Raw genomic sequence first — 19,012 nt, forward strand, 5'->3', positions numbered from 1 at the left:
ATTAAGTTCCTAAAATATGGTGAATGGTTGTCAGGCCATGGCATTAGCTTTCTAACTCTGATTCAACCTCCAGGCTCCCTTGTTCCCATAGACCTCCTATACCATTCCCAGGGCATTGTCTTTAAACATATTTCTGCTTAAGACCTTTCGATAATTTTTCATTGACTTCTCACTTAGGGAAAATGTTCTCAACCTTGGCGTCCTAGGCACTTCAGAATATTTAGCTTTGCATTTCCAACCATTACCTAAACTCAAGACAAGTATACTTATTATTGACAGAAATTCATATTTTTTTAAGGAGACAGGTTCTGAAGATGAACTTTCTGGGTTCAAGTCCCAGCCAAACACAAGAAGTCACCTCTCTAGTCCCAGTGTCAGCTGTTGGGAAAATGGAATACTAACAGTGCCTACATTATTCCTTGCAAGGATTTATTTAGATAACAAACATAAATCTTGCTAGACTCTAAGTTCCGTGAGTTCCAAATTATTCCATGAGCAGACTAAGTCGCTTCAGTCCTGCCCTACTCTTTGCAACCCTATGGACTGTAGCCCACCAGGTTGCTCTGTCCATGGAGTTCTCCAGGCAAGAATACTGGAAGGGGTTGTGATGCCCTCCTCCAGGGGATCTTCCCGACCCAGAGATTGAACCTGCATCTCTTACATCTCCTGCATTGGCAGGCATGTTCTTTACCACTAGCACCACCTGGGAAGCCCAAATTAGTCCACACTGAATCCCAATGTCATATATGTAGCAGATACGGAATTTATATCCAATGAATAATTTTATATCTGAGTGTGTACTGTCTGCCTGGTACTTTTCTAAAATCTGAGAATATTATAGTCATTCTTCTCAGGAAGTTCACCTTCTAGTTAAGGAAGATAATAAACAAAAATGCAAATAATATATATTTAATTTCACATATTGATAAATGTCATCAAAAAATTAAAATGGGGCAATATACAGGAGTGCCTGGTTTGTGGCCATAGAAAAACTCTCTGAGGAAGTCACATATGGACTGAGATCTAATATTAGGAAACAAAAGTCACACAAAACAAGAGGAGGTGAGGACATTAGAGGTGAGAGGAATCGGAAAAGACAGGTTCTGAGGCAGGTGTGTTCAATGAGCAGAGAAAAGACCAGCACATCTAGGTCATCAGGTCAGTGGTCATGGTGAGAATAACACAAACTGAGTTGAAACTGGTAGGCAGGGCCCTTCGGCTAAGATGAGAATTGCTGCTGTTCAGTCGCTCAGTCGCGTCCAACTCTGCAACCCCGTGGACTGCAGCATGCCAGGCTTCCCTGTCCGTCACCAAATCCCAGAAGATAAGACGTTGAAATTGTATTTTAATGTAATAGGAAGCCACTGGAATTTTTTAAGCAGAAGAATGGTCACAGTTCCTGGGCAGTTGTATAGAAAATGGATTTTAGGGGACAAGAGTAAGAGCAGGGAAATGGCTAAGAGCTCATATTGTAATCCATGTAAGAGATTATGGTGGTATGCCTTTGTCTGATACAGTGGGAAAGGAAAGATTTAGAATATATTGGGTTGTCCAAAAAGTTCATTTGGGTTTTTCTATAAGATGTTATGGAAAAACCTGAACTAACTTTTTGTCCAACGCAGTAGTTTGAAGGTAGAAACAAAGGAATGAGAGGAGCCAAAGATGGTTTCCTTCAGGACCATGTCTTTCGTGGGCCCTTCTACCATGAAAATAATATTTAAAATTATATTTTATGACTGTGCGTGTTAGTCGCTCAGTTGTGTCTGACTCTTTGCGACCCCATGGACTGTAGTCCATCAAGTTCCTCTGTCCACGCAATTCTCCAGGCCAGAATACTGCAGTGGGTAGCCTTTCCCTTCTCCAAGGGATTTTCCCAACTTAGGGATCGAGCCCAGGTCTCCTGCATTGCAGGCGGATTCTTTACCATCTGAGTTACTAGGAACAATAAAGAATCTGTCTGCAATGTGGGAAACCTGGATATGATCCCTAGGTCAGGAAGATCTTCTGGAGAAGGGAATGGCCACCCACTCCAGTATTCTTGCCTGGAGAATTCCATGAACAGAGGAGCCTGGTGGGCTACAGTCCATGGAATCAGAAAGAGTCAGACATAACAGAGCGACTAACATTTTATGACCATATGGGTATAAAGACAAACATAATCCAAGATAGATTATATTATTTTCCTTCCGGTTGGCAAAGAAGTGAAAACATTTTCATGGATCTCTAAAACTATTGTGGACCCTAAGCACTGTGCCTAATAGATAAATTGACTGGTTCTATTTTTTAAAAGTTTAAGGTATACGGCATTATAGTTCAACATCTATACATAATATAGAGTAACCACCACCACAGTCTAGTTACCATTCCTACCATACAGTTGGCCCTCGTCATCCATTCCACCCACCTCCAACTCCCTTCCCTTATGGAAACCACTAATCTGTTCTCTGTATCTATGATTTTGTTTTTGTTTTGCTTGTTAAGGGGTTTTTTGATTGCTTGTTTTCTTTGTTTTTATATTTCAAATATGAGTGAAATCATGTTATTTGTCTTTCTCCATCTTACTTATTTCACTTTAGGTCCATCCACGCTGTCTCAAATGGCAGAATTTTATTCTCTTTTAAGACTGAGTAATAGTCCTGTGTGTGTGTGTGTGTGTGTGTAACATCTTCTTTATCCATTTATCTATCAGTGGACATTTAAGCTGTCTCCATGTCTTGGCTACTGTAAATAATGCTATAATGAACATAAAGGTGCATGAATCTTTTCTGGTTAGTGTTTTCATGTTCTTTGGAAAAAATACTCAGAAGTAGAATAACAGGGTTATATGGCAGTACTGCTCCTAAATTTTTGACAAATCTCCTTACTCTTTTCCATAGTGGCTACACCAATTTGCAGTCTCACCAACAGTGTACAAAGGTTCCCTTTTCTCCACATCTTCTCCAACATTTGTCTTGCCTTGTTTTTTTTTGATAACAGCCATTCTAACAGGTGTGAAATGATATTTCCTTGTGCAGTTGAGTTTGCATTTTCCTGATAAATTAGTGATGTTAAACAATTTTTCATGTCCCTATGGGCCATTTGTGTGTCTTCTTTGGAAAAATGTCCATTCAGATCCTCTGCCCATACTCTGGTTCCGTTTTTAAAATAAAAGAATACAAAGTTTAGTAGAATATGTTTGAAAATAGTAAGACCTTAATGCATATTAACTATCAAACTATTATTACTATTATTATGTATTGGACATGTTCTATGCTTCCTAATCTGTGTGAATTTGCTCATGCTTCACCTTAAATTCCTCTTTACATGTCAAAAACTCATCCGTCCTTCAATGCCCAAACCAAATGCCAGCTCTTAAGTCTTTTCTGGATCTTCAGTTCAGTTCAGTCACTCAGTTGTGTCCAACTCTTTGAGACCCCCATGAACTGCAGCACGCCAGGCCTCCCTGTCCATCACCAACTCCCGGAGTTTACCCAAACTCATGTCCATTGAGTCGGTGATGCCATCCAACCATCTCATCCTCTGTCGTCCCCTTCTCTTCCTACCCTCAATCTTTCCCAGCATCAGGGTCTTTTCAAATGAGTCAGCTCTTCGCATCAGGTGGCCAAAGTACTGGAGTTTCAGCTTCAACATCAGTCCTTCCAGTGAATATTCAGGACTGATTTCCTTTAGGATGGACTGGCTGGATCTCCTTGAAGTCCAAGGGACTCTCAAGAGTCTTCTCCAACACCACAGTTCAAAAGCATCAATTCTTCAGTGCTCAGCTTTCTTTATAGTCCAACTCTCACATCCCTACATGACTATATATGCATCTTCAACTGGTCATAATTCTTCTCCTGTCTGACCCCACAAGTCCATGTTGTTACTTCCTCTCAGGGCTCTAATTAAAGCCCGATGTTCATCTATGTGCTTCTCTCCCTTACAAGTTTTTGGTTTCTTTTAATGCTTGCGATTTATCTTGCACCATGGCTCTATCTCTTACTGTGCCTAGCCAGGTGTATTGCACAGAGTAGAGCCTCAATACATATTTGTTAATTCAAATATCAAAGAAAACAGCCAGTCAGCCAAGTACCCTCACCAAAGTCTTTCGGGGCAAAGCTGATCTCCCTTATTGCTGCCCAGACTCTGGCACATAATTACTTTGAGACCATCTATTAAGCAACATACAAATTTCCTCCTGAGAAATCTGTATGGAGGTCAAGAAGCAACAGTTAGAACTGGACGTGCAACAACAGACTGATTCCAAATCGGGAAAGGAGTACATCAAGGTTGTGTATTGTCTCCCTGTTTATTTAACTTCTATGCAGAGTACATCATGCAAAATGCCGAGTTAGATGAAGCACAAGCTAGAATCAAGATTGTTGGAAGAAATATCAATAACCTCAGATACCCAGATGACACCACCCTTATGGAAGAAAGGTAAGAAGAACTAAAGAGCCTCTTGATAAAGTGAAAGAGGAGAGTGAAAATGTTGGCTTAAAACTCAACATTCAAAAAACTAAGATCATGGCATCCCATCCCATCACTTCATGGCAAATAGATGGGGAAACAATGGAAACAGTGACAGACTTTATTTTGGGGGGCTCCAAAATCACTGCAGATGGTGACCACAGCCATGAAATTAGAAGATGCTTGCTCCCTGAAAGAAAAGCTTTGACCAACCTAGACAGCATGTTAAAATGCAGAGACATTACTTTTCCAACAAAGGTCCATCTAGTCAAAGGTATGGTTTCTTCAGTAGTCATGTATGGATGTGAGAGTTGGACTACAAAGAAAGCTGAGCACTGAAGAATTGATGCTTTTGAACTGTGGTGTTGGAGAAGACTCTTGAAAGTCCCTTAGACTGCAAGGAGATCCAACCAGTGAATCCCGAAGGAAATCAGTCCTGAATATTCATTGGAAGGACTGATGCTGAAGCTGAAGCTCCACTACTTTGGCCATTTGATGTGAAGAACTGACTCATTGAAAAAGACCCTGATGCTGGGAAAGAATGAAGACAGGAGGAGAAGGAGATGACAGAGGGTGAGATGGTTGGATAGCATCACCAATTCGATGCAGATGAGTTTGAGCTAATTAGGAGTTGAAGGACAGGGAAGCCTGGCGTGCTGCAGTCCATGGAGTTGCAAAGAGTTGGACACAACTGAGCCACTGCACTGATTAAACAACAGAATGCTAAAAGAACAAGGAATGCCAATTGTGACTCCCCACTTTGCAAATGGTGCTGCCAGGCTTCTAAATAAAAACTTCATGGCGCATCCTTCCATAACACCAGCTAAAGTGCAGACAGAGACTTGTACTTTGTTCACTCCCAGAACCCTAAATCTGGAGTCTTGGATAGTCTCCATCATAGTTGATGATGACTGTGATCTATGGCAGCTGAAAGATAAGGATTCTGATTAGACATAGAAAGGAAATCAGATCTTGAGTAAATGGAAACATTACTTATTTCAATGACGTTTGTTCTAATACTTAATATAGCACACTGGGCTTGACTTTGTGGAAAAGACAGAGATGGAAGATCCAGTCTTTGTTCTCAATAGGACTTTTTTCTACAGCAGAAGATGGAGCTGGTGGGTAAAAGACCCTGTGGGGTGCCAAACATGAAGATGGCTGGTGTCCTCAATAAGAAGAGGCTACTGTTTAGCTCCAGCATGGAAATTGTTGTGTGACCTTGGACAAATCAGCCCAAATTTCTGAACTTCAATTCTTTTCTCTGGAAAAAAAGCTAATTTCTTGCTACCAGGAATGCTGGCTTGTTTTACTACTCAGTGAACATCATAATTTCTGTGCTTTTCAATAATTTAGAGGCTTTTATTGCTCAGTTTTCAGTTAAATACACAAGTTGCATTTAAATATGCAAGCTACTATTTTGGGGAAGGAGAGAGGAATTAATACCTCAGTAAATTAACAAACAAGCACAATTGAAATAATTCATATATGTATCAACAATTATTTGTTGAATGCGAACTAACAGCAAGGCAATTTGATTGGCGTGAATCAGTGTTTCTCAGATAGTGTCTATTTCATTCCTTAGGGAACATTTGACAATTTCTAGAGATATTTCTGGTTGTTTATTATACTTTATGCTTTCTAACAAATAGGATTTTTTTCCTAACCCTTCTCTTGGAAGATCTTTCTTAGTCTCTCCTCTCAATCAATCTTTTCTTACTGAAATAACCAAGACGATAACAATTGACCCTCAAATAACAAGAGTTTGAATAGCACTGGTCCACATAAATGTTATCTTTCTCTGTCAATATGTACTGCAGTGTTACATGATCTGAGGTTGGTTGAATCTGACAATGCAGAGGCAAGGATACAGAGGGCTGATTATAAAGTTATACATGAATTTTCAACTGTGTAGAGGCTTAGCGCCCTTAACCTCCATGTTGCTCAAGGATCAACTGTAATTCCCAACAAGGAGTATAAAAAGAGGAATCATGTACTAATAATTTTAGGCCAGAAAAGCCTTGTAGTGGAGGGCTGTCTCTGACACTACAGGACGTTTAGTAGTGTCCTTCACCGCTACCCACCAGAAGCCAGTAGGACTTCCCTAGTTGTGGAGAACAATATCTCCAGAGTTGTCAGACACCCCGTGGGAGACGGGGCATGATCACATCTAGGTGAGGACCACTGGTACAGGGGAATGAGAAAGAATCAAGAGGTGTGGTCTGACTCTTACATCCATACATGACTACTGGAAAAACCATAGCTTTGACTATATGGACCTTTGTGGGCAAAGTGATGTCTCTGCTTTTTAATATGCGGTCTAGGTTTGTCATAGCTTTCCTTCCAAGGAGCAAGTGTCTTTTAATTTCATGACTGCAGTTACCATCTCTAATTTTGGAGCCCAAGAAAATGAAATCTGCCACTGTTTCCATTTTTTTCCCATCTATTTGCCATGAAGTGATGGGACCAGATGCCATGATATCAGTTTTTTGAATGTTGAGTTTTAAGACAGCTTTTTCACTCTCTTCTTTCACCCTCATCAAGAGGCTCTTTAGTTCCTCTTTGCTTTCTGCCATTAGAGTGGTATCATCTGCATATCAGGGGTTGTTGATGTGAGAGTTGTACCATAAAGAAGCCTGAGTACTGAAGAACTGATGCTTTCAAATTGTGGTGTTGGAAAAGACTCTTGAGAGTCTCTTGGACAGCAAGGAGATCAAACCAGTCAATCCTAAAGGAAATAAACTCTGAGTATTCATTGGGAGGACTGATACTGAAGCTGAAGCTCCAGTACTTTGGCCACCTAATATGAAAAGCCAATTCATTGGAAAAGACCCTGTTACTGGGAAAGATTGAGGGCTGGAGGAGAAGGGGATGACAGAGGATGAGATGGTTGGATGGCATCACCGATTCAGTGGATATAAGTTTGTGCAAACTCCAGGAGACAGTGAAGGACAGGAAAGCTTAGCATGCTGCAGTCTGCACAGTCACAAGGAGTCGTACACAACTTAGCGAGTGAACAACATCAAAAGCCTTAACGAATGCTCATAACTTTTGAGCTGTTAATTACACTTCTAGGGCATCTATCATAAAGAAAGAATCCTAAAGAGATATTTTTAAGGGCCTCAATGTCTAATTTTCCTGGAGGAAAGAGGTAAGTAAATTCTAGAATTGATACATTGTGGAATATTATGCAAACCTTAAAAATATAATGTTGAAGAAGATATTTCTCTGATGTTGAGTGCATAAAAAACTGGTTGTTAAACCACAACTCTATAAGCAACACTCAGTATAAAAGCAAAGCAAAAAAAATGTCAAAAAATTTTAATAATACTATTTTTAGATATAAGACAAATATGGTTATTTTATCCTTTTCATTGCATATATGAATCCTTGTTATATATAAATGTAGCCAATTAATTTTTCTTATTGTTATGAGACCCAGGTCAATGTGAAATACTTATGGGGTATAGTTGGTAATGTCTCTCTGTAATCATGAATTGAGCATTACAATGCTTTCTTCAAGTCTCTTATTACACTGTTTTGAAGAAAAGATATTGGTTCTACTGTTGGCACCCTGCTTACTGGTAGAAAAGAGCAAATGATCAGTAGTTAGTTTCCCTTTTGCTCCAAAATTTGGCATGCAAGACAAACCACTGATGAAATGCATTTGCATTTGAATTATGTCTACCCCAGAGCCAATCCCAGGTCTCTTCCAAAAGCTTTTTATGTGCGATGTGAGTACTTGTTCAGTTTGTTCCAGTGGTGAGGCTCTCTACAGAAAAAATGACTTCCAGTTTAGCTGAGTGAGAATAAAGCCTGCCAGGAGAAAGCCATCACTTTATGAATATGAAATGTCCGTAAAAGAGACAGCTTCAGTAACTCATTCCTCAAAGGAGATACGGATAGGGCCAGAAATCAGAGTGCAAAGGGGTAGCTTTTAATGTCTACTGCAAACCCTGCCTTATAAAACAAGTAAATGTATATATTTGTTGTCATCAAATTTATGTTGTCATGCTTATTTATGAATAACTTGGAATCAAACAGTTTAAAAACATAGTATTAATGTGTGGGAGTTGTTTTTCTAATCCATTGAAATTTTTCCCCAGTATTAAATTAAATGGTAGGCAAAAAGCTTGAAAAGGACACACACACACATCATATGTGACTGCTTCAGCAATTGCACTTGAAAACATAGTTACTTTCTTTGTAGTCATACCTCTTTGACTCAATGCAGTCATACTTTGAAAACTGATCTTTTCCGTAGCTATGCTGAGTTTGCATGTAATTGGACATATCTAAACATTCGTATTTTTCTTACATGCCATGGGAAAGTGGCAACATCCTTTCTTTGTGGTTTTGGTTAGCATTTACACACCCTTCCCAAAACACCACCAGAGAATGTTGTTTCACTGATGGGAATGCAATGATATGCTTCACATATGACGCCCTCTACTAAGGATGCCACCCAAGAAGATCAGATAGTCTACTGTGGGAGCAGAGTAAGTCATTTTCAGTATGAAATTACAGCCACTGTCTGGATTCAACTCCCTTCAAACACAGGGTGTGATGATTCATCCTTTTCTACTCCTAAGGAAGTTCTGTCTGATATGCAATGGGCTGAACGGTAAGAAAGTGTGATATGTATTCATATACGGTATTTGTTTTCTTCTTTCTGACTTAACTCACTCTGTATGATGGACTCTAGGTCCATCCATGTCTCTGCAAAAGGCACAGTTCCATTCCTTTTTATGGCTAAGTAATATTCCATTGTATATATGTACCACATCCTCTATCCTTTCCTCTGCTGATGGATATTTAGGTTGCTTCCATGTCCTAGCTATTGTAAATAGTGCTGCAATGAACACTATTGCATGTATCTTTTGGAATTATCATTTTCTCTGGCTTTGATTTCATGTATATGAGGTACCCATAATAGCCAAATTCATATAGTCAGAAAGTATATTGGTGAATTCCAGGGCCTGGTGGGGGGAGTGGGAATGTGAAGTTCGTGTTTAATAGGGACTTAGTTACAGGTTAGGAAGGAGAAAAATTTGAGAGCTGAACGATGGTGAGAATTGCACAATAATGTAAATGCACTTAGTGCCAATGTACTGTACAGTTAAATATGGTTCAAATAATATGGTTTATATTATGTGACCACAATTTTACCACAATTGAAAAAACATTTTAAAAAAAGGAATGGTACGTAGATGGACGATTACTCAGCCTGGACATGGTAATGGTTTTAGTGCATGTTCCAACCCGTTTCCCACCCAATGTTTCAAATTCACATGACTGCCTCTCATTTTTCACATGTATGTTTTTTTCAGTCCCTGCCTTGTATCCAAAGACACGTGAAAGGAGGTGTGTTTCAGGGAACTCCACACAGGATTAAAGGTAAGAGATGTTGGATGAGTCCCAGTGAGCATTACATACCCACAATTCATTGAGCTCCTGCATGTAAAGTGATAAGTACATTGCAATCTGATGTTTCATGCTTTTTAATCCTTGAAACAACCTTATAAAATAGACTCTTCTCCTCATTTTACATATTTGGAAACTATGGCACAGAAACACCCAAGTTCTTGTGGCTGCAATACATGGAATAAGCTGGGATTTTAAGAAGAGTCTGTTGGGTCTCTAGAGAAATTGATTAACCTTTCTGTGTTTCAGGAACAAAATTCTGAAATATTCTAGAGTTTATAGCTATTCATCCCTCCAAAGCCCCATTTAATTCAGGTCAATTAAGCAAGGCCTCTACTGCATTTGGTTTTGTATCTAAATGCTCTTTAGCTTTCCTGAAAAAATCCAACAATAAGCCTCCAAAGATGTGGCTACAGACAAAGGTTGAAATTAAGTTTATTACATACTAAGGATGTGACTCCAATAGGGTTTTTCCAGAAACAAAGGGGGCAGAGATGTAGCAGAGGTTACACTGAAAAAAGACATATGTCACAAGATGAAAACACATAAGTCTGAAATAGTGACTGAAATCTCAGACACTGTAGATTACCACGATAGTATCTTTGCAGACTTTATGAAAATATGAAGTACATGTAAAATTGTAGTCATCCATCCTTATCTCCTCTTTCTGTATTAGTATTTTGTAACTTTCCTTCTTCCCAGATTATTACCAAGACATGGGGTTTCAACAATGTATCTCTTATATAAGCATTTGCATTAAAAGCGGGCCATGTGATAAGGCAATTCTGAAACAAAGGAATGTATTCTAGCAATAAGACTTTAGACATCTGGCTGGCTTCTTAGGGGAAAGGAATTTCCCAGGGCCCTACAAATTACTATTTACTCAGACAGTGACGGAGACCCAAGATGACTAGACTTCCTATGTTCTCTTTTCCCAAAAAACTGTCCTTAAGAAAGTTTTTGACACACAGAAAGTTATCAGCTGCTGTATCTTCATCTCCAGTCTTCAAACTCCTCTGAGTTCCTGCTTTGCCTCCTTAATTTTTCATTACAAGTCTTACCTCAATATTACAGAGACGTCTTAAATCCATGCACACCACTGAATGCATTGTTTCTGTCCCTGGACCTGACCCTCTTCTTGTTTCTCATTTTCTGACTATGCCACACAAGATGTACCTAGAGTCTGTCAAAGAGAGGGAAGTAAGTCAGAAATAGAAAGAAAAAAAAAGTATCATATATGAACACATATATGTGTAATCTAGAAATATGGTGCAGATGAACTTCTATCCAAGGAAGGAATAGAGACCCAGACATAGAGAATGGACATGTATACACAGGAGGGGAAGGGGAGGAAGAGACAAATTGGGAAATGGGGACTGATGTATATACACTACCATGTGTAAAATAGATAGCTAGGGGGAAAGATTGAGGGCAGGAGGAGAAGGGGACGACAGAGGATGAGATGGTTGGATGGCATCACCGACTCGATGGACATGGGTTTGGGTGGACTCCGGGAGTTGGTGATGGACAGGGAGGCCTGGCATGCTGTGGTTCATGGGGTCGCAAAGAGTCGGACATGACTGAGTGACTGAACTGAGCTGAACTGGACTGAAGTGGGAGCCTGCTGCATAGCACACGGAGGTCAGCTCACTGCTCCGTGATGACCTAGAGGAGTGGGATGGGGCTGGGGCTGCAGGGAGGCTCAAGAGATAGGGGATATATGTAAATATAGAGTTGCATCACTTCATTGTGTAGCAGAAACTAACACAACATTGTAAAACAAGTATTGTCCAGTAAGTTAAAAAAACAAAGTACAAAAAAGAGTCTTCAACTCTTCTCGTACCCTTAGAAGATTCAAACTGAGGTTTGAAGTTCTATTCCTGAAGCATAGACTGTACACCAGCATACAAACTTCATTGTCAAGCCTCTGACTGAAGTCTTTGTCATCTCTGGCGTGGGCTTCCCTAGTGGCTCAGCGGTAAAGAATCCACCTGCCAATGCAGGAGATATGGGTTATATCCCTGGATTGAGAAGATCCCCTGGAGAAGGAAATGGCAAACCACTCTAATATTTTCTTGCTAGGAAATCCCCTGTGAAGAGGAGCCTGGAAGGCTGCAGTCTGTGGGGTAGCAAAGGAGTCAGACACAACTTAGCACGTGAGCAACAACAACATCTCTTGCTTGGATGTCTTAAAAGCCTCCTCTGTGATGTGCTGCAAAAGTTGCTCTCCTTCATAGCATATCCTACCTTGCTACTAGAAATACAGGTGACCTTTGAACAACACAGGGTTAAATGTGTTGACCATCTTCGCAGCTGAAAAGCTGCATATAATATTTATACATCGGCTCTCCGTGTACGTGGTTCTTGTTCTTCCACATCCACATTTCTACACTCCCGGATTCAGCTAAGGCAAATTGTGTCACTGTAGTATTTACTGTTGAAAAAATCTGTGTATAAGTGGACCCACACAGCTCAAATATGTACTGTTCAAGGGTCAAGTGTACTTATGTAATAGAACAGATCATATTTAATCTTCTGCTTGAAAATATTTGTTCTATAGGCCACATCCGAGTTCAAACTCCTTCCTGTGAGTCAAAGCTGTTTAAAATCTACCTTCATTTACTTCTTTGTTTCAAATGGTCACACATTCTTTACTGTCTCAATAGCCTACAAAACTGAAATGTGAAAAACTCGAAGTTTTCTTTCTTTCCTGTGATCAAAAAATGGTCTTCAGTGACCATTTCCATGCTGTACTAATACTTAAAATTTCAGAGTAAATTCACTTATTTCTACATTTTTCCCTATTCTTGTCCAGTAACTTCCTAGTCTCCTCCAGATTAAACCTTAATTGGGATTTTCCCCCTCTTCAGTCCCTTCCAAGTGTTCTATGCTTCTTCCTCTTCTTGGCCCTGATTCTGAGGCTCTGGGTGGTTCATTGCTCCCTTTTTTTTACTACAGAATAAGCAGCACACTTTCTGGTCTCAGTGATCTCGCTAGCATCTGTAACTAAGGCCCTCATCCTGTTTCCAAGCTTAGATAACACCCAGTGCTGTTTGGCATGTGGCACCTGATCCATCTGACGCTTCTCCATTGACTGCGATGCAGCTTTCCGCCATCTACATTCTAAGAAAGATGCAGCTACACCCTTGTTCACTCCATGCAGATGATCCAGGCCTTCACTTTATCTTTTGATTGGGATTTTAGCTTTCCCTCTCACCTAATACTTAGGTTTTATTCATGGCCTCAGAAGACATGGAATATTCCCCAAGGCATTTTGGGACCATGGGAAATTGAGAAAGGGGTGTGACAGGGAGATATCAATGTCGTCACATTTTCTACTCTTCATATGTGGGACTCGAGGGAGCTGCTGCATTTTCAAGAACCTACAGACAGGAAGTAGGTGGCAAATCTTCACAAATCTAGAATCTCAATCTTATAGGAAAGTTTACACCAGGGAAGGGCACAGAGAATAAGGTCCCATCATGAACTGTCATCTCTCCAGACTGTTTCTCTTTTCAGATCGGAATCTTCTCATAGAAATAACAACATGAGAAAAGCACAGAAAAAAAAAAAAAAGTCCCATCTTTTTTTAATCTCCTTATTGAATGTGTGCCACATTGAGAAGATTAGAAGGAAAAATCTAGCATCTTTTATTTAAGATCCTTATATTTTAAGGTCTCTTTTATTTAAGATCTCAAAACAAAGCCAAAAGCCACTCTAGAAGGAAGTGAAATAATATTTACATAAATGAAAGAATATGCCAATTTTCGAGATTGGAAAATATCTAGTAGTGAAATTCTTTCACCTGTGTTAAGATTATTTGTCTTACATAAAAAAAACAAATAGAGCATGTTGGCAATTTACTTGGCTTGAATTAACAGCGATATGTTTGTATGATATTATTAAGATAAAGTTGGTGCTTCCCCAGTGGTTCAGCAGTAAAGAATCCACCAGCAATGCAGGAGACAGAGGAGACAAGGATTTGATCCCTGGGTTGGGAAAATTCCCTGGAGGAGAAAATGGCAGCCCACTCCAGTGTTCTTGTTTGGGAAATCCCATGGACAGAGAAGCCTGATGGGCTACAGTCCATGGGGTCTCAAAGAGTTGGATATGACTGAGAACAAGCTTGAGCATTATGATCAAGTATTCTGTGGCCATTTTCCACTTAAAATTTTCCCATTTAGAAGAATCCATAAAAAAAACAACACACAACTAATATTTAAAATGAAGCTTCTTTTTACGAGACCAAAAATAACCATTTGATTGTATAATCTTCAAAGTGTTTAATTTATATTAAAACTAACTCCAGAGGCTCTGAAACCTTAAAAGGAAGATCATTTATCTTGACTATTTGATTTTCATATAAATATTACAATTAGCTGATTAACTTATAAAAAAGAATTCTGATATTTTTATTGACATTGCCTTTATTTATAGATCAATTTAAGGAAAATGGACATATTCACAGTATTGAATCTTCAATAATGTTTAGTGAAAGAAGCCAAACAGGAGTTCATAATATATGACCCATTTATATCAAGTTTAAAAATAGAATATAAGTTGATTTACCACATCTTAAGCACACCAAGTACTTTCATGCTTCTAAGCTTTGCACATACTGTCTTATTCCTCTGTTTCATGACAGTCCACTCATCTTTCAAGGCCCATGATAAATGTCACTTCCTTCGTAGAGTAAAGAACCAGATAGCCGTAACAGCCTCTGAGGTTAATTGGTTGCATCAGAGGCTCCAAATCTTCATAGATTCCTAGGTGTTCATACTTTGCCAGGTAACTTTGTAATGTTTTGTCTGACTCTGAATCTGGCCCTAAAATCTGCCTAAGCCAATGAGATGTTAGAAGACCTGAATTGAAAAGAGGCTTGAAAAGCACCTACATAATTGGCCTTCTTCCCTCTTGACCTTTGACATTGACATAAGAGCATTTGGCTAATCTGCTGCAAGAAGAAAGCCAGATAGATCAGAGCCAAGTAGCCTAGTTGTCCCAGATGAGGCCTGCTCAGATCATCCATCTGCCAGCAGACATTCAGCCTTTTGTGAATGAGCCCAGCCAAGATCAGCAGAGACATCTAGAAGAACTGCAGCTGACTGCAGATGAAAGAGCCAGCTTAGCTGAGATTATCAGTTTACTCCAGATCAGCAGAACCCTGCAGACTCATGAACTAAGTGATCGCTCGTTATTGTATACTAAAGAATTTTTTGGCAATAGACTATTAATATAACTTAGAACTTGTTCTATCTAGTAAGAATTGAAATACCATAAATAAAATTTGATTTGTTGGGTCTTCATGCATTGCTCTTTTAAAATGTGAAAGCCCATTGGTTGCATCACACAGGGTCTCAGGAAAAAAAAATTGGCACAGTAAAATTAGGCTAATTTCATGATAGTTTAGTAAGGAAACTATTTATAAGGGGGCAGGCTGAGGGTCTTTTTAAGATTTAAAAATTTTTTAAGATTTTCTTTGATGTGGACAGTTTTTAAAGTCTTCATTAAATTTGTTGCAATATTATTTCTGTTTTTATGTTTCAGTTTTTTTGGCCATGAGGCATGTGAGATTTTACCTCCCTGACCAGGGATCAGACCTGCACCTCCTGCATTGGAAGGTGAGGTCTTAACCACTGGACCACTAAGGAAGTCTCAGGCAGAATATTTTTTAAAATACAAGAGATAATGAAGTATCCCAAGACAATTACTATCCCTTGATCCAAAGGATTTAGGAGAGAGGGAGAGCAATCATTAGACCCTAGAAAGTAAAAGTTGTGTGGAAAGGGGACCTTGAGAGGAGTTGTGACTTTTCATTGAAAGGGGACAGCAAGTGGCCTGTGGCCCCTGCAGAGGGGTAGCAGGTGACTTAATATCTTGGCTTCATTTTTATCTCTTCTTCCTGTCTTTTGCCAGGGACTGCTGTTGGCCAAACCAAACCTAAAGCCAAGAGGCTAGAGAGCTCTTTGATATAATTAACATATGGTATGGTCTGGGCAGAGAAAACGGTAAAGAATAGTTATGAGAAAATGTGCAGGGGCAAGCAGAAAATCTCCAGCAAAAATTGTTATATATGTATATTCAGCTGTCTGTATGAATCTGTCAATCCCTTCTTGGGAGACTATTTTCATATTGGGAGGGATATTGACAGACTTTGTTGTTGTTCAGTCACCCTGTCATGTCTGGCTCTTTGAGACCCCAGGTTACCCTGTCCCTCACCATCTCGCAGAGTTTGCCCAAGTTCATGTTCATTGCATCAGTGATGCCATCCATCCATCTCATCTTTTGATGCCTCTTCTCCTTCTGCTCTCAATCTTTCCCACATCAGGGACTTTCACAATGAGTCGTCTGTTCGCATCAGTTGACCAAAATACTAGAGCTTCAGCTTCTACATCCGTACTTTTAGTGAATATTCAGAGTTGATCTCCCTTAAGATTGACTGATTTGATCTCCTTTCTTCCCAAGGGACTTTCAGGAGTCTTCTCCAGCACCACAGTTTGAGGGCATCAATTCTTTGGCATTCTGCCCTTTTTATGGTCCAGCTCTCACAACCGTACCTGACCACTGGGAAGACAATAACCTTGAATGATCGGCAGAATGTCTCTGCTTTTCAACACACTGTCTAGGTTTGTCATTGCTTTCCTACCAAGAAGCAATTGTCTTCTGATTTCATGGCTGCAGTATCCACCCACAGTGATTTTGGAGCCCAAGAAGAGGATATCTGTCACCACTTCCACCTTTTACCCTTCAATTTGCCATGCAGTAATGTAGCCAGAAGCCATGATCTTAGTTTTTTTAAAAATATTTAGTCTTAAACCAATTCTTTCATTCTCCTTCTTCACCCTCATCAAGAGGCCCTTTATTTCCTCTTTGTTTTCTGCCATTAGAGTGGTATCATCCACATATCCAAGGTTGTTGATGTTTCTCCCCCCATCTTGATTCCAGCTTGTAACTCATCCAACCTGGCTTTTCTCATGATTTGCTCAGCATATAGGTTAAACAAACAGGGTGACAGCAGACAGCCCCGTCGTACTCCTTTCTTGATCTTGAACCAATCAGTTGTTCCATACAGGGTTTTAAATGTTGCTTCTTGACCTGCATACAGATTTCTCAGGAGACAGGTAAGATGGTCTTGATATTCCCATCTCTTTAAGAGCTTTCCACAATTTGTCATGATCCATACAGTCAAAAGCTTTAGTATAGTCAATGAAACAGAGATAGATGTTTTTCTGAAATTCTCTTGCTTTCTCTATAATCCAGTGAATGTCGGCAATTTGATCTCTAGTTCCTCTTCTTTATAAACCCAGCTTGGACATCTGGAAGTTCTTGGTTTGCATAATGCTGAAGCCCTAACATGGAAGATTTTAAGCATGAAATCAAATCTTGTATGAATTCAAAGTAGAGGTAATGAATAGTTTCAAGGCTCTAGATCTAGTTAACAACGTGCCTGAAAAACAATGGACAGAGGTCCATAATATTGTACAGGAGGTGGCAAACAAAACCATCCCAAAGAAAAAGAAAAGCAAGAAGACAAAGCAGTTACCTGAGGAGGCTTTACAAATAGCAGAAGAATGAAGAGAAGTGAAAAGTAATGGAGAAAGGGAAAAACACATCCAATTAGAGGCAGAGTTCCAAAGAATAGCTAGAAGAGACAAGAAGGCCTTCTTCAGTGAACAATGGTTAATAATTAGAAGAAAACAACAAAAGGGGAAAGACTAGAGATCCCCTCAGGGAAATTGGAAATATCAAGGGAGTATCCTGCCCAAAGATGGACACAATAATGGGTAAAAATGGTAGAGATCCAGTAGATGCTGAAGGGATTAAGATGAGATGGAAAGAATACACGAAAGGACTGTACAAAAATTATCGTAATGAACTGGATTACTATGATGGTGTGTTTAGTCACCCAGAACCAGACATTCTGGAGTGTGAAGTCAAATGGGCCTTAAGAAACACTGCTGTTAATAAAGCTAGTGGATGCAATGAAATTCCAGCAGAACTATTCAGATCCCTAAAAGATGATGCCATCAAAGTTTTGTATTCATTATGTCAGCAAATCTAGAAGACCCAGCATTGGCCACAGGACTGGAATAGGTCAATCCTCATCCCAATTCCCAAGAAGGGTAGTACCAAAAATGTGCTAACTATTGGAAAATTGCATTCATCTCCCATGCTAGTAAGGTCATGCTTAAAATCATCACCAGAATTAGGCACCATAAATAGGGAAGAGTAAGGTCTGTAGAAGCAAAGGGGAGTATGTTTACATTTTTCCCATTTCACAGTGCACTTGAGAATGGCCCTTCCTAGAATATTCTACCCACTCAGTGAGTAGCAAATAAGTAATTGCTAAATTTACTTTGTCCATAGGTTTGCAAAGAGTTGGATACAACTGTGTGTTTTATATTATGACTTCCCAGAAGGCACTAGTGGTAAAGAATCTGCCTGGCAATGCAGAAGACATAAGAGATGCGGGTTCAATCCCTGGCTCGAGAAGATCCCCTGGAGGAGGAAATGGCAACCCACTCCCCTATTCTTGCCTGGAAAATCCCATGGACAAAGGAGCTTGTTGGGCTACAGTCCATTGGGTCACAAAGAGGAGGACACAACTGAGCACACACACACGCACACACAAACTGACTTCATCTGAACTAACGTGGAAAATCTAACACATGTACACATGTACATATTTTTGGTCTTCTGGTACCATAGTCTTCACTTACGTTTATTTTGCTTTGCCAGTGAAAATAGTATTAAAGATACAGTAAAATATTATCCTCTGTTGTATTGTTATTCCATAGTGTAATTTTTCTATTTCTCTATCTACTTTGAGGCAAGAGTTATAAGAAGACGAATATTTCTCTTGTGATATATATTTCTGTTTATTAAAAGAGGGATGCTTGAATGGCAGGACCCTGTGCTGTAGGAGACAATTAGCAAGCAAGGGAGAAGAAAGCTTTCATTAGTAGACCTTTTGGAGGATAATCATTATTCTGAGATTGATCTCAGCAAAGATTAACAGATGCAGATCAAATTGCTTCTGGAATATACTCTTGTTTTGCTTTTAGTCCTCAACTTAATTTGAAAAGATAATTGAGGCAAGTTAATTTGGCAGAAAACATCATGAAAGCATAAAGGCACTAAT

At 39.5% G+C, this 19,012-nt stretch overlaps 1 long non-coding RNA gene across 1 annotated transcript; it reads left to right on the forward strand.

Annotated features, from left to right (window-relative positions):
- The first annotated feature begins 8,873 nt into the window (after positions 1-8,873).
- On the forward strand, positions 8,874-18,592 carry LOC122444161. The gene is made up of 3 exons (XR_006270185.1): positions 8,874-9,070; positions 9,777-9,843; positions 18,238-18,592. It is a non-coding gene; the product is annotated as an uncharacterized LOC122444161 (long non-coding RNA).
- The last annotated feature ends 420 nt before the right edge of the window (positions 18,593-19,012 follow it).

This window comes from Cervus canadensis, chromosome 6, assembly GCF_019320065.1.
Source record: "Cervus canadensis isolate Bull #8, Minnesota chromosome 6, ASM1932006v1, whole genome shotgun sequence".
NCBI lineage: Eukaryota > Metazoa > Chordata > Mammalia > Artiodactyla > Cervidae > Cervus > Cervus canadensis.